General features: G+C 48.7%; 1 long non-coding RNA gene across 1 annotated transcript in view; it reads right to left on the reverse strand.

The window, feature by feature from the left end:
* Nucleotides 1–5,073: 5,073 nt before the first annotated feature.
* Nucleotides 5,074–16,332, reverse strand: part of LOC138258571 (uncharacterized) — a 113,350-nt gene continuing 102,091 nt past the window's right edge. The window contains exon 3 of the long non-coding RNA XR_011198423.1: nt 5,074–5,290. This is a non-coding gene — a long non-coding RNA (uncharacterized lncRNA). The remainder of the gene's footprint in view (nt 5,291–16,332) is intronic.

Genomic DNA, 16,332 nt, shown 5'->3' on the forward strand with positions numbered 1-16,332 from the left:
GTCAGCTGTGACACCTTCCATGGTGGGGGAGGGCCACAAGAAACCCGGCAAGTCTGGGAAGAGCTGCACAGCGGAGAAGACCGCCATCATCCCCGCTGCCCAGGAGGCCACCGCCAGCCCAGCTGCCCAGGAGGGCCCCGCCAGCCCCAACCCAGCTGCCCAAGAGGGCCCCGCCAGCCCCAACCCAGCTGCCCAAGAGGGCACCGCCAGCCCCAGCCCAGCTGCCCAGGAGGGCACCGCCAGCCCAGCTGCCCAGGAGGGCACCGCCAGCCCCAGCCCAGCTGCCCAGGAGGGCACCGCCAGTCCCACCCAGCAGCCCAGGAGGGCCCCGCCAGCCCCAGCCCAGCTGATCCATGAAGGACCACCTGCACAAGCCCCGCTGGGCCATGAAGGACCGCCAGCACAAGCCCCGCTGGGCCATGAAGGACCGCCAGCACAAGCCCGCTGGGCCATGAAGGTCCGCCAGCACAAGCCCCGCTGGGCCATGAAGGACCGCCAGCACAAGCCCCGCTGGGCCAACTCAACCACCGCTGCACAGGGCACCGCCAACTCGAGCACCGCTGCACAGGGCACCGCCAACTCAAGCACCGCTGCACAGGGCACCGCCAACTCAAGCACCGCTGCACAGGGCACCGCCAACTCAAGCACCGCTGCACAGGGCACCGCCAACTCAAGCACCGCTGCACAGGGCACCGCCAACTCAAGCACCGCTGCACAGGGCACCGCCAACTCAAGCACCGCTGAACGGTGCACCAGTCCCTCTCCAGAACCAGTGGAGACATCCATCCACTACCTCTGTCCTTCACAGGATTAAGCACTCTGGGCACAAGTCCCCCTCTAGAACCAGTGGAGACATCCATCCACTACCTCTGTCCTTCACAGGAAGAAGCACTCTGGGCACCAGTCCCCCTCCAGAACCAGTGGAGACATCCATCCTCTACCTCTGTCCTACACAGGATGAAGCACTCTGGGCACCAGTCCCCCTCCAGAACCAGTGGAGACTGTTATCCACTTGAGAGACTGTGGCTTTGCACTCCCCAGGATTGAACAGTGGGCAAGCCACCCACTGTAGAGACTTGAGAGACTGTGACTTTGCACTCCCCCGGATGGAACAGTGGGCAACCCACCCACTGTAGAGACTTGAGAGACTGTGGCTTTGCACTCCCCAGGATTGAACAGTGGGCATGTGGCCCTCTCGTGGATTTGGCATTGTGCACTCAAGCGGCTGAGGTGCCCCCCCTTTCCCTCCCCCTGAGGTGCCTGTTTAGTTGCTGTCTGATGCCCCTGCAGTGTTCTCTCCGTCATGGTCGGGGATCTTGTGTGGGCCTCGCCCCTACCGTGTGGTCCCAGTGTTCCACGGACTTTCTTTGTGCAGTACCTGGACTACTATGCCTGGTATATATTTTGTACATGGTGTATATATATATTTCTGCCTACTTGTTTGTAATATATTCCGATGGTTACACTCATTTTCTTTGGTCTTTGCATTCTTCCAGGGGGGGTTTGGGGGGTGTAACTGTGATGTATTGATATGCATTAGTGTGTGTGTTGTAGTGGGTGAGGGTGGGGGTGGGTGTGGGGTGTTGCATGTGTGTCCCTGTTTTTTTCCTCCCCCTCCCCCATGTCGTAGGTGCAGTACTCACCGTGGTCTTCGCCACCGGCGTTCGTGCTCCTGGTAGAGGAGCAGGAAGACTATCGCAGGTAGAATTTGGAGTTCCGATTCCATGGTGTCCTCGTTCCTCATGGAGTGTGTAGAGGTGAGTGTTTTCCCTTCGAAATTCCTGTTTCCGCCGTGTTTTTATCCGCGGTGAATCTGCCCCAGAAAAGGTGGCAGATTGGCCTGTCATAAGAGTGTGGGCGGTACATTGTCTCCCACCTGTCTGTTGGCGGTGACCGCCTCGCTGTTTGTTTGTACCGCCGTGGCGGTCAGAGTGTTAAAGTGGCTGTCTTTGTTGGCGGTTTCCGCCACAGTCGTAATTGCAATTTTTTTACCGCCGGCCTCTTGGCACTCTTACCGCCGCTTTAACACCGTCCGCCAGGGTTGTAATGACCACCAAAATCTTTTTTAGGTGCACTGGGACGGTCATCAGAAGGGGGTGGGGCTTTGGAGGTTGAGGGAGTGGTTGTCTGCTGTATTGGTGTGGATGTTGTGGGTGTGTGCGTGTGGGAGGTATTCTTATGTTTGGGTGGTGTCTGCTGTGAGGGGGAGTGTGTGTGTTGGGGTGTTGAGAGGTGGAGGTACTGGGGATGGAGTGGTGGATTTGTGCATGTCTCTTGGGGTGGTGTCTGCAGGTATGCTGGTTGTGGTGGATGTTTGTGTGTCTGTTTGTGTGGTGGCTGCAGGTGTGTCAATGACTGTTGTGGTGGTACCTGTGGGTATGCTTGATGTGCTGTGTGTGCCAGTGGGGTGGGGGTGGGGGGTCTGGGGAAGTGGTGACTAATGTTGTGCCTGTGTGTGTCTGTTGTTTGCTTGCATGCTGGTGTATTTTGTGTGTGCTGCTCTTGCTTTTTGAGGTGGGTGCGTGCAGGTCGGGCTGTGTGCTGGGGCAGGAATAGGGGATTTGGAGTGGTAAGAGGGAGTTGGAGGGGGACGGAAGGTGGGGGTGAATGGATGCCATTAGTGTGGTGGCCAGAGCCCAAAACGATCTCTGTAGGTCAAACATTACACCATGAATGCCTTCCAGGAATGCATTAGTCTGTTGGAGTTGGGTTACCAATCCCTAGATGGCATTCACAATGGCTTTCTGACCCACAGATATAGTTCTCAGCAGGTCAATAGCCTCCTCAATGAGGGCAGCAGGGGTAACAGGGAATGGTGCAGAGGTGCCTGCGGCAAAGGAGACGCCCACTCTTATGGGTGAGCCGGCACGGCCAACTGGATGGGGAGCAACAGGGTGGGTGATGATAGAAATTGGGGTGGCAGACAAAGATGGTACAGGGGTATACCATGATGGGTCCACCACCACTAACGAGTGAACAACTGGAGGAAGAATAGATGATGTTGAGGATGTTCTGGTCTCCCCCATGGCACTCCTCTCAACCTCCAGGACACTGGGTCCCTCTGTGTCCATGGTGTCTTGACCCACGGTCTCATGGCCAAATGCATCCCCACTCTGCTGTGCCCCGTCTCCTTCGCTTCCTGGTGCTGATGCTGCAAAGACAAGGAGAAATAGGGTCATCACATGTCAATGATCACACTTGAACAACAGCTCTGATTAGCAAACATCACCATGATGTCAAGTAGGCCGCAGCAACAAGCTACACCTAAGTGATCCCTACATGCGCCATACGATATGCATGCATGCCATATAAACTGTCAACAGTTTCCCACAGGAAAATCAGGAACTCAGACAGCTACAATTGCATGGCTGAAGTTGGGCAATCACAGTAACCACTGGACTAGTGGGATTCCTCATCACCCTCAAAGCTGCGGCCCATGGTGCAGGCCTCAGTTGCCTGTTGTCACACAATAGTGGGCTAATGCCAAAGGCTTTCTCACTCATCCCACACAAGGGCATGCACACATCTATTTGTCACATACATAATGGCACAACAGTAAGAAATGATGATCCAAAATCCTGCCATGTGGCTTACAAAAGTACAATAGCCTAGAGAAGGTAGCATGGATATGCTCATGTCACACTGGAAGCAGTTCCACAATGCACACTTCAAGAAGTGCTATTTGTCCCAATAGAGTCATGGAGGTAGTACTAATGTTGCTCAGCAGGCCACACATACGGCAAGGAACTGGATACTGTAGCCATCATGTGCAACATGTAAGGGAGAGATGTCACTAACATCCACAACACAACGAATCAGCAAGCCACATGGAAATCACCACTACTGTCTGGCACCCCTTACAATGACATACTCAGTGCATAAGTAGACGCCATTAGTCCCTTGGATGTTGGAGAGGCCAAGAGATTTGCAACTACTTGTTAAAGGCCCACAACGTGTTGCCCAACTGTAAGCTACATCATTGTCTTCATTATGGTAATGCAGACCCAGATGTCTGTGGATGAATGGATGTGCCCAAAAACATGCGGATTCAACGTAACTGCAAGTCACTCCATGATGCATGCCAACAGTCAGCTGTCAAACCTTAACCATTGCCCATGTGCAGTGCACGTGCTACATTATGCCAGATCAATGGCATTGAAATGCACATTGTGGCTCAAAACTCTAGGCCTAACTGTCAGGTCCCACATTGATACTGTAGTTGTACATGCCAAATGACATGCTATGGCGCATGAGGCCAAGAATTAATTAATGGTGACACACTCCAGCTTATGGCACCACATGAAATGTACCCCCAATTTAATTCTCTTAGTCCACACACAAGGTGCCATGCACATATATGTGAGGGAATACAGACATCATCCCATCTACACAGGTATACCATGCATGAAATAGCAGCTTACAAATGTTTTGCTTAAGAGAAAGGGACACATGCTGACATGTAGACACAAGGAATGTTGGCGATAGTGATGGCACATAAATCATGTCAATGGACATTCCACACTTACCAAGGGAAAGTATTGATAAGCTAGCTGTACCCAAAGTAAAATGTAAGCTCTGTCACATGTATGATGGCCATCTTCACATTACAGACTGTAGTGAGGCACCAGAAGCCATCATACGCTGAAGACAAGTAGTCTCTGTATGGCACATACCAATATACTCATTTATCCAGACACATGGCTGACGACAGTGATCCATCACTTCCTTACCTTTGGCCTGTTACATTGAGGAGTAGTGGTCTGTTGTATGACTTTACACAGACTAGACTTTACACAGACTACAACAACAATCAGTACTTGGTTCATCACTCTACACAGCCACACGTCGTCCCTCGAGAGCAAGTTGTTTGTGGATTGTACGCAGTTGTGTCCTAGGTCTCTTGATCAATAGGCAAGGCACATCAGTATGCACCACATGACATGTCTACACAAACAGTCACTTATCCACTGTGTTACACATGGCTCATCCATATCGTTAGGGGGAAATGTCCGAACCTAACACATTCACTTGGCAATGTGACAGGCAGGAATATGCCCTGTACTCACCCCCTTGTGGCTCCTGTGCTGTCCTCAACCACCCATGAATTTCTGGATAGGCCACTGCCAGAATGCGGGCCATTGGGGGGGGGGTCATGGTCCAACGGGCACCCCACCCTTGTTGGGAGGACATCCCCAACTGGACCTCAGCGATTTTCCTGGGCCAGCATCTCAGGTTCTCCCACCTTCTTAGCGATGGCTCTCCATAGTGCCTTCTTTTGATGGGTGCAGACCTGCATGGATGCAAAAGACAAAACAAGACATTATATACACACGTTTCATCACAAATGGTTGAGTCACATACATGTCAGTAACACCAAGCTAGGATTTTTCTATTTATCAATACACCCCAAGTGTGAAACACACAAGCCAATAGGTACAGGAACATGACTACACACATAAGTATTTGTCATCTGCAGACCAACCCACTACCCTGCTCATTGCCTACGATGACTAAGCAAGCTTACTGACTGGCAGTCCATGCTCTACCAACCTGTACCATGATGCGACCCACTGTGATACATTATACACCTATGTGGCTCATGAAGGGTAAACTCCTTATGCATGAATGGACAAACATATTTAACTGTGTGAAAATAACTCCCTGCATGCAGTCTCTACTGCCAGAGTACTAACTTCAATATTACACATGATTAACAATGAAGGTGCTGGCATGGTGGGTACAGGAAATGTCTTCCTTTTGCATGTGTGGACGTGTGGCCTACCAAATGCAGTCTCATGACAGTTCTGGGGGTGGGGTTCTGTGGCACGTACCTGTACCACAACACAGTCCTTTGGACATATGTGTCTATCCTACAGAGATGGCATCCAAAAAACAAAGGCATGCATTGTACTGTTTCTGCTATGTGACCAAGCTACTGAGTTACATATCATGGCCTCCCAGGAATCAACACACTGTTCTACTGTGGGCATGTCATTTATGCAATGCACCTGTACAGGACAAATCTGAACTGTGTGAAGGTAACAAAAGAGCTGTGGTAGTAAGTGACATGTCATGAGTCTAAGACACACATTGACAATGAAGCCAAATGGACATATGGACTACATTTTTGATATACCCCTAAACCCATTTCTAATCTAGTCAAAGAAACGAGGCATTCAGGGCAGGTTTTGGCACCAGAGCCTCATATTGTCCATATGACAGGATCTGCTGGTGTACAGGAATTGGGCACAGTGCAACAGTTGCATAGCCACAGTGACTCTACCACAGCCTAGACTAAGTCCCATACTGGGAGATACATTTGTCAGACCCTGATCTCTGCAGGCTGAGCTGACAGAACCTACATGACACTCCATTTCCATCACTACCATACATGACAGTACATCATGTATCCAACAGCAATTTGGCATGTAGTGTGTATGGCAACCTGAAAGGCAGAGTGACTCATGATATGCCTTCCACACAACAGTTTCACAAGGGCAGATATGATTTAAAAATCTGTGGCACTATACACATTGCTCACATGACTCAACTGACTCCTACAACATGCATACACAGCTCATGCTGTCATGCACATACATGTTGTCTGACATTTACAACAATCATGAGGAATAAGATGCCTGTGAATGGCAGTAACTACTCCTAACCTAGTTATGAGAATCCAACACAAGGAGGATCTAGGACCCCAAATAATATCACACAATACATTGTGGCTGAACTTAACATAAGACACTGGCCACCAATACCTGCACAATGTCAATCCCATTGATGCCACACAGACTTCTACAAGAGGAACACAAGTAGTCTACCTGGCACACATGAAAATAAGTTACTTACCTGTAACTATAGTTCTCCAGTATTGGAATCTTTCATAGATTCACATGCGACCCACCCGCTCCCGGGAGAAGCTCACCTTTGCCTATCATATGTTTAACTCTCTATTAGTGCACTAGTGCTTAGAAAATCTGAGGCGCTTGAGCTTCTCTCAGGAGGGTTCTAGAGGGTGGTACTCTCTGATTGGCTTAGGCTCAAGTTTGGTCCTTCTCCCGGGAGCGGGTGGGTCGCATGTGAATCTATGAAAGATTCCAATACTGGAGAACTATAGTTACAGGTAAGTAATTTATTTTCTTACCCCAGTAAGTTACCCCAGTATTGGAACTTTCATAGATTCACATGCTTGAATCAGACTAAAAAGCAGTATTAAGAGCACATTGCATTAATTGTACATTCCAACCCCTCAATAAGAGATTGTCGAGCTATACTTAATAGCATGAAAAAACATTATGCTCCGTATATACAACATTCTAAATTTTGCAGATACTTATATATTATGGCAAAGGAATATATGCAAAGAGAACAAAGCAAACTTAAAACCATGCAATGTGCGAAGAAGAAAAAAGATGGAGGGAGGCAATGTGAGCTCACCGTTACTGGAACAGATGTCGCAGGACCGACTAACCCACCGCTGCATCTCCTTTAGGAATGGCATCTAGACAATAGTGCCTCGTAAAGGTGTGCATTGTCTTCTAGGTGGCTGCTCTGCAAATGTCCTGCAGGGGTACACCTGCAAACAGTGCCCTGGACGTTGAGACAGTTCTCATAGAATGCGCCGTTACTGAGGATTGTAAAGGCTTTCCAGCTGCTTGGTGGCAATAGTTTATAGCCGCTACTATCCATCTGGCTATACTTCTCTTAGAAAGGGCCTGTCCTTTCCTAGGGGCATTGTATGCCACAAACAATTGAGTAGACCTTCTAAAACTTTTGGTTCTTTCCAAGTAAAATTTGAGGTTCCTTTTGATGTCCAACGAATGGAGAGCTCTCTCCGCTGGAGACGATGGGTTCGGAAAGAAAGATTTTAGAACCACCGGTTGGTTAATATGAAAGTCTGATGGCACCTTTGGCACAAACTTGGGGTTTGTACGAAGTATGACTTTATCTTGTTTGAATTGGAGGAAAGGCTCCTGAATAGTGAACGCCTGGATCTCACTGACCCGCCTGGAAGAAGTAAGGGCTAGAAGCAGAGCCACCTTCCACAATACATGCTTCAGGTCCACTCTGTGTATCGGTTCAAATGGATGTTTCATAAGTTGAGAATGAACCGTGTTGAGTTGCCAGGACGGTGGAGGAGGCCTTACTGGCGGAAAAAACTCAAAAGAGCCCTTTGAGAAACTACTTAATTAATCTAGATGACCACAGAGATGGAGCCGTAGGCGAACGCCAGTAGCGAGATATCACCACCAAGTGCACCCTAATGGATGTATGTGCCAAGCCTGTAGATGCCAGATGGAGGAGATAGGATAGTATCCGCTCCCAGCAGTGCTAATAGGGGATCAGTGCGCTCTTTTTGACACCACAAGCAAAATCTCTTCCATTTTAATGAGTACGATTTGTTGGTGCTCTCAGCCCTGGCCTTTGCTTAAATATCCTGACACTCAGGGAGAATGTCTAAATGGGCGAACTCATTGTGTTCAGGAGCCAGGCCGATAACTTGAGTGATCTGGGTGCAAAATCTGGCCCTCGTTCCTCGTCAGGAGCTGTGGTGATACTTTTAGCGGAATGTGGTCTGCCTCCGAGAACAGGAGGAGCTCCGAAAACCAATGTTGGAGCTATGAGGATGAGTCTGCAATGTTCCCGTTTGATCTTCGCAAGCACCCTTGATATCAGAGAAATGGGTGGAAAAGCGTAGGCAAATATTCCGCACCATGCCATCGAAAACGCATTCCCGCAAGAGCCCGGATGGTGAACCCAACTTCCATAATAGCGGCATTTGGTGTTCTGCGGGGTTGCAAACAGATCCAGTTTTGGTTTCCCCCACCTTCTGAAGACCTGGTCGAGCATGCCCTGATTCAATTCCCATTCGTAACAGGAGGACGTTGGTCTGCTGAGAGGGTCTGCTGTCTCGTTCTGCTTTCCTGGTAAGTGTTCTGCTCGTAGACTGATGCCATTGCGAATGGCCCAATCCCAAATCGCCTGCGATTCCCGAGACAGAAGGAGAGATTTTGTTCTCCCTTGTTTGTTTAAATAATGCATTGCTGCAGTATTGTCGGTCTTTATGAGAACTGTTGTGTGCTCTATCCTCGGAAGGAAAGCCTGCAGGGCCAAGAAGATCGCTCCCAACTCTAGAAAGTTGATATGATACTTTTGGAAGGAATTGCTCCACTTCCCACTGATTTGAAGATCCTGAAGATGCGCTCCCCCACCCCTCTAGGGAAGCGTCCATGGTGATGACCAATGGAGGTCGAGGTGGCAGGAAAGGAAGACCTACTGCTAGGTTCCACTGACTTTTCCACCACTGTAGAGCATGGACCATCCGAGGAGTGACAATGATGAGATCGTAGAACGAGTTGTCTCTCTGTAGTCACTGGAGATCTAATTCCTCCTGCAGGGGACGCATTCTTAGGTGACAAAAGGGGACTAACTGTATGCAAGAAGACATCATCCCCAGAAGCGATTTGTAAGTGCATACAGAAATACTTTTTTTTTTTGCACTCTGCTTGCAAAGGTAACGAGTTTCGCTTGTCTCGCCATCGACGGGAATGCTCTGTCTCTGATGGTGTTGATTTCTGCTCCTAGGAAGGTTGTTACCCTTGTAGGTAAGATGTTTGACTTGTTGTGATTCAGAGTTAGACCCAGCTCGCCGAATAATGCTATGCAAACTGTTGTTGAGTCGTGAGCTGCTTGAGACGACCGCTCAATGATGAACCAATCGTCTAAGTAGGGAAAAATTTGTATTTTCTTCTTTCTTAGAAAAGCCGCCACTGGAGCTAGGCACTTTGTAAAGATCCTGGGGGCGGACTTCAAGCCGAATGGAAGGACTTTGAACTGGAAATGGCTGCCGGCTACCACGAAGCGGAGATACTTCCTGTGGGCAAGTGAAATTGGAATATGAAAGTATGCGTCCTGCAGGTCCATAGACGTCATGTAATCTCCATGATTCATGCGGAGAAGAATATCTTGCAATGTGACCATGCAAAAGATTTGGCGTTTGAGGTACTTGTTGAGGCCCCTGAGATCTAGAATGGGACGCCAAGATTCCCGGTTCTTGCGTACCAGGAAGAAGCAGGAATAAAAACCCTTGCCTTTCTCCGAAGAAGGAACTCTCTCTATTGCTCCCTTTCTGATCATGGTCACAACCTCCAGCCGGAGTTGTTTTAGATGCTGCTGCACGAAGGTATGATGAGGACAAGAAGGTGGGCGTTGAATGAACTCTAAATATTGGCCAAATCAAACAATGTTTAAGACCCACTGGTCTGATGTAATTTGCTCCCACTTCTTGTAGAAGTGTGATATCCCTCCTCCTATCTTCCTGCTCTGTGGCAAGGCTGTAGCCGGAGCGTGATAGTTGTCATTGACGTCTGGATGTCTCTTTACCCTGGTACAGTCTTCCACTAGGAGGGAGTCTCGAATATGACGCCTGAGGTGGTTGCCTTTGGGTATACAGAGGCTGAAACAGCTGTGTGGTATAGGAGGGGTAACTAAACCTCTGGTAAACTCCTCGATATGTCGAGACTCCCCGACCTCTGGAAGCACGAAAGGGAACTTTCTTAAATTGGAGTGTCCCTAAGGACCTTGCGGTGTCCGTATCTGTTTTTATAGCCAGCAAGTCTTCATCCACATGCTTGCCGAACAATGCTTCCCCATCAAAAGGGATGTCCAACACCTTGTTCTGAACCTCTGGGCGGGAGGATGTTGCTCTTAACAAACCCTGACGCCGCAGCCCTGCTCCGCCAGCTAATTGACTGCGCTATGGATATAGCAACAACAGCAATCACCTCAGCCGAGGTGCGTTCACCCTCCAAGAGGATCTTCTTTATTTCCGCCTTCGAGTCCTCCGAGACGTGATCCAGATACGGGGCAATATCAGCCCACAGCTGTCTGTCGTACCTCCCCAGGATTGCCAGCGAATTTGCTGCCCTCACTATGAGGCCAGACATAGAAGAGAAACACTTCCCAATGTTGTCTAGTCTTCTACCCTCTTTGTCCGGAGGGGCCAAAAGTGGCGTTGATGGATTTTTAGAACGCCTCTGCGCTGCCTGGGTGATAACGGAGTCCGGTTTCGGGTGACTAGCAAGGCACGCTGGTGCGTCCTCTGGGGCCCTTATACTTTTTGTCCAGCCTGGGCAAGACTGCAGTTACCGTAGCTGGATTTCTCATTACTTTGAGACCTTCCTCCCAGATGTATCCAACTATAGGTATAGAGCAAACACTCTTTTGATATGGCTCCTTGAAGTTGTATAAAAAACAATCTATCTGTTTAGATGGCATGGGTATCCCAAATCTCTTTGCTGCCCTTTCAAGCAAATTATGGAAACCCCCAATATCTCCAGGGGGAGCATCTACAGGGGTAGGTGACAGAGAAGAGGGTGTCAGCAATATATAATTGTCCCAATCTGAGTTGTCCAGCAATTCCCCTTCTTCTCTCTCTTCGTCCGAAGAGTCTGTAACCTGTATGAATGACCTCTGCGGGGTACTTCTGGTCGATCTAGGGGATGCTCTAGGTTGTGGCACTGGAGTAGCAGGCATGGAAGGAGGTGGCGCCGTCTGTATGTCCGGCTGCGGCACTAACGGAAATCTCCTCTTGTAATCTGACAACATTGACTGTAGGTCAGATATAAGAGAACTCGGAACACACACCATCTCCTCTGGAATATAAGTCTGCTGTTGCTGAGGAGAATAATACTGCTGATAATATTCGTCATCATCTTCTTGGCACTTTACATTAAGCTGCAAAGGGCTATGGGCTCCCCCGAACGGCCCATCATCATCTGAATCTTCTTCTAGAAGATGAGTCGGGATTAACAGAGTAATCTTACTTGGGGATGTAGCCCCTGGAGTGATATTCCCTTTTCCAGCTGCAGACTGGACTTTCTTTTTCTTAGTCGACGGTGTCGAAGACGGTACCGTCGACGGAGTGGTCTCTGGCAATCCAAGTGATCCTGTCGACGGTGTCATCGACAACAGCGTAGACGAGGTGATCCTCACCGTTGACGGTGTTGTCAACGGAGTCGTCGTCGGAACCATCGGAGACGACGTTTTGATCTTTAGCGTCGACGGTCTAGATTTTGTCACCGCCGTCGACGAGGAAGAAGTTACCATCGCCAGGCAGGTTACTGTCGTCGTCGTCACCACCGATGTAGCTGCCGAGTATGTCCTCATCGACGACGGAGTAGACGGTGGAATCATCATCGACGGTCTATCTTCAGAGGCTGAAGTAGGCTTTATAAACGTCGTCAACACCTTTGGAGGGAGTGTGGAAGGCTCTGAGGAGGATTTTGGCACCTCCTTCGATGTTGAAGGCCGATGGCTGGATTTTGAGGAGGATCTTTTTTCCTGAGATGAAGATGAGAGACTGCGGCCTTCGCCAGACCCCTGTGAGGTCTTTTTAAAGTCTTGGAGGGCTGTCTGGAACCCTTTTCAGATTGAGGTGATCTATGCCTCTTTTGTGATTTTCTAGAAGACCATGAAGACTCCACACTGTCTGAGTCTGAGACAGGGTTCTTTCTTGTTTTAAGCTTTTGGAGCCAAATCAACAGCCTCCCCTCTCTATCTTTCAAAGTCTTTGATGAAAAGGTACGACATACCTTACAATCAGCAGCAGAGTGTTCAGGGTAGAGGCAATATATACACTCTGTATGAGGGTCTTCTGAATGGAGCCTTTTCTTTCCACAAGTGCTTCAGGCTCTAAAAATACTTTTCCTCTCCCTGGCCGACATCCTGCTGGTATAACAGGTTCTAGAAGGTATGGGTGTAAATCAGAGACACCCAACAAGCAAAAAGACTTCAGATATTTGAAATCTTCTCTCACAGAAACAAACTGAGCAGAGCTCAGAGGAGACTCCCTAGCACGACGTGCAATAGAAAATCTGAGGTGCTGGAGGGTTCTAGAGAGTGGTACTCTCTGATTGGCTAAGGCTCAAGTTTGGTCCTTTTTTTACATAAAGACTTGGATGGGTTATTAAAATGAAGAAAATGTGTTTGTTATAGATGTTATGTCTTTGGGACATTGTCTTTTTTAAGGTACCGGGGACTCCCATCTCGACGACGGGGAATGATTCAAGCATGTGAATCTATGAAAGTTCCGATACTGGAGTAAGGGCACATTCCAGCCTGTGAGGTGGGAAAGGATGTTAAAGTACAAAGAAAATTGTGCACATGAAGTACTAACCTGCTCCTCTGGTGAACCATAGAGCTGTCCATACAGGGGTATGAACAGGGACGCGGTCAGGAGGGTAGGTGAATCGGCCTCCTTACACGGCGTGACTCATTGTCTGTTCCGTTTCCTGACATGTTACCTATGGAGCTCTATCCTGAGACTGGGGATGGGCGACCTTTTTTGACATAGCAGGTAGACTCAAAGTAAGTGACTGCTCTTTGTTTTTGACCCCCCCATTATGGCTGGCATTAAATTATTGTTTGGAGAAGTTGTTATTTACGTACTGGTCCTGATGAAGCGTCAATGGATCCGGCTGGACCACTAGACGCGAAACATGTAGACCCACGACTTGAGGCATCAAAATCGGTTCGGTCCTCTCGTGTTCTTATAGAGAGTAAGTGAGCATTACCACTCACTTATTTACTCTTTTTTGTGATTTTAACCTTGGTATCCATCTTATGGTTGCTGATTAAATTTATGATGTATGTCCAAGATGGGTAACCAATTTTAACTCTTTTTCTCTCCATATTGCTCAGGTATTCAGATTTAGGTAGTTCACCTATACGACCTGTTTTTCTTTGCTACACCCACAGCAATACGGTTAAGAGCCCCCTTCGGGGAGCCCGTCAGGCATTGCAGCACCGGCCCGACGAGGAGCTTTCCCGATGATGATGCTAGTCATCCAATGTGATGCGTGAGGGTTCTCCCTCCTGTAGGATTAGGCTCTATTCCTCTCTCTCTGGAACAGTGCACCTGTATATTTAATTAGGATCATTAATGGGAGATCGTGCACTGGACCATTATTCACACGGTCCCTCCTCCTCTTTATTTCATACAGGGGTAGGACCTCATCCACCAGCCTCTCAAGCTCCTCTGATGAGAAGGCAGGGGCCCTATCACCTGCTGGACGTGGCATGATTGCTCCAGAGGCGGTACACAGCAGCTCAGGTCATGGAGGTGTTGCTGGCAGCAGTGTCAGGAGTCAAGTGAATGAGTCTGCAGAACATGGCGGTCACTTCCGTGGTCATCACCGCCAGGGGACACAGCCATTGGCTCGCGACTGCCACTGGCAACAATGTTAGCCTATGCCTGTGTGTCTCGCCACAGTAGCTACCGCCATGACGACTTAGCGGAGTCGGTCAGGCAGCGGCAATTTTGGCGTTCTGAAATGCAGCACTGGACTATTAGAACTACGTCACACCCTAAAAACATGTCATGTTAGCTCACAAACATCAAGTAGGTCCTTCTACTCAACCAACATTTTAGCATGTTGCAGGGCGGTGCATAGTCTACCACCGCCAACGGTCATTTTTTGCACTTAGGAAAGACAGTCACATTTTGAGGGGCAACTGTGTTGCTCAAAATATAGTTTGGTCCAATACCATGTTGTGGACACGTGTGTTAAACCATGTGGGTCACATGTGATGCTTGTGTAGTTGCCAGCTGGGATGAGTACTGGGTGCCATGTCTATGCAGTCTGAAATGCTATGCCACATGATAAACTTGGCTTGCATCATGTATGTTGCTGTGAACACACTGACTAATGTTACAAATCATGTCCTGTCACTTATAGGTACCCAGGGAGGGGGAGGAGGCGACAACCTCCTCTTTACCATCCACTACCAGACCTGCAGACCACATAATCATGTATTACCGCCTGGATAGGCAAAAAACTGTGGACTTATGTCATCAGCTGGAGCCTGATCTGATGCCAACTATTAGGTATAAAACCAGCATACCACCCATTGTACAAGTCATATCAGTGTTGCATTTCCTGGCCACAGGGCCCTTCCAACATACAGTGGCCCTATCTGCTGGTATGTCCCAGCCTATGTTCAGTCTGGTGCTGAGGGAGGTCCTCTTAGCAATGTTGAAACACCTTGGCCGCTATATCCGGTTTTCCCGACGTGAGGATTTAGCCAGTGTGAAGGCTGACTGTTATGGTTTTGCTCCCCTCCCACATGTGGTGTGAGCCATTGATGGCACACATGTTGGTTTGGTGCCACCACATGCCAATGAACAAGTCTATCGGAACAGAAAGAACTTCCATTCTATCAACATGCAAGTTGTCTGTTTGACAGACCTCTACATTTCACGTCTATGCCAGTTATCCGGGTTCAGTCCACGATTCCTTCATTATGCAGAACAGCACCATACCCCAGCTGATGTCACAACTGCGTCCGGAGAGGGCCTGGCTGGTTGGTAAGTTACATCTGTACTGATTCTGTGTGTGCAATGTCAGGTGCTACAGTCATGAAGTGTGGACTCACTGATGCAAATATGCCATATTCCTTGACAGGATACTCTGCATATCCCACCTCTCTTTCATTGTTGACACCACTAAGGAATCCAACTACGCCAGGAAAAGTCCCCTTCAATGAGGCCCATGGAAGAACAAGGCGGGTCGTGGAGCGAGCTTTTGGTCTCCTGAAGACCAGATTTTGGTGTCTTGATCGGACAGGTGGAGCCCTCCTCTACTCACCTGATAAAGTGTGTCAGATCACTGTGGCATGCTGCATGCTCCACAACCTCACCCTGCGTAGGAACATTCCATACATCCCACAGGAGGGGGAGCCTGCAGCACCACCGGGTGAGACTCCTGAAATGCCAAGTGAGGATGACAGTGGTGAAGAGGAAGGAACTGACTTGAGGCAATATCTCATCAACAGTTACTTTTTATGAGTGTGTCCTGTGATTTAATGACTGTGACTGTACAATGAACTGTAGTTGTGAGAATGTGTGGAGCTGATGGTTTAAAAACAGCTAGGGAGCTGACACTCTGCAATGACCATCCAAAGGCAGCTTGATAAATTTGCATTTGCCACATACCCACCTTGAGGATGTTGCTTTGTGTGTATTAGTTTTCCTGCAATGTAAGTGGTTTTCCAATTGCTTTCTATGTGATTTGTGTAATGGGTATGCTTTCAAGCCTATACTCCTTGTTTTGTCTTTGCACAGGTACCTTCACCATGACATCCTCATGTGGGCATTTCAGAGCTGTGTCGTGGGCAGGTTTGCGATGCTGTTAGGACATGGATTGTTCCAGGTAAGTAGGTGACATAGTTTGGGTGTATGAGACCTGTGACAAGACAGCTTGCACAGTGTCTTGGTGGAAGCTCAGAAGTGTCCATTAGACTTGTTATGCTGTGGTGGGCCACTTG

This window comes from Pleurodeles waltl, chromosome 9 (assembly GCF_031143425.1).
Source record: "Pleurodeles waltl isolate 20211129_DDA chromosome 9, aPleWal1.hap1.20221129, whole genome shotgun sequence".
In the NCBI taxonomy this organism is placed as follows: domain Eukaryota; kingdom Metazoa; phylum Chordata; class Amphibia; order Caudata; family Salamandridae; genus Pleurodeles; species Pleurodeles waltl.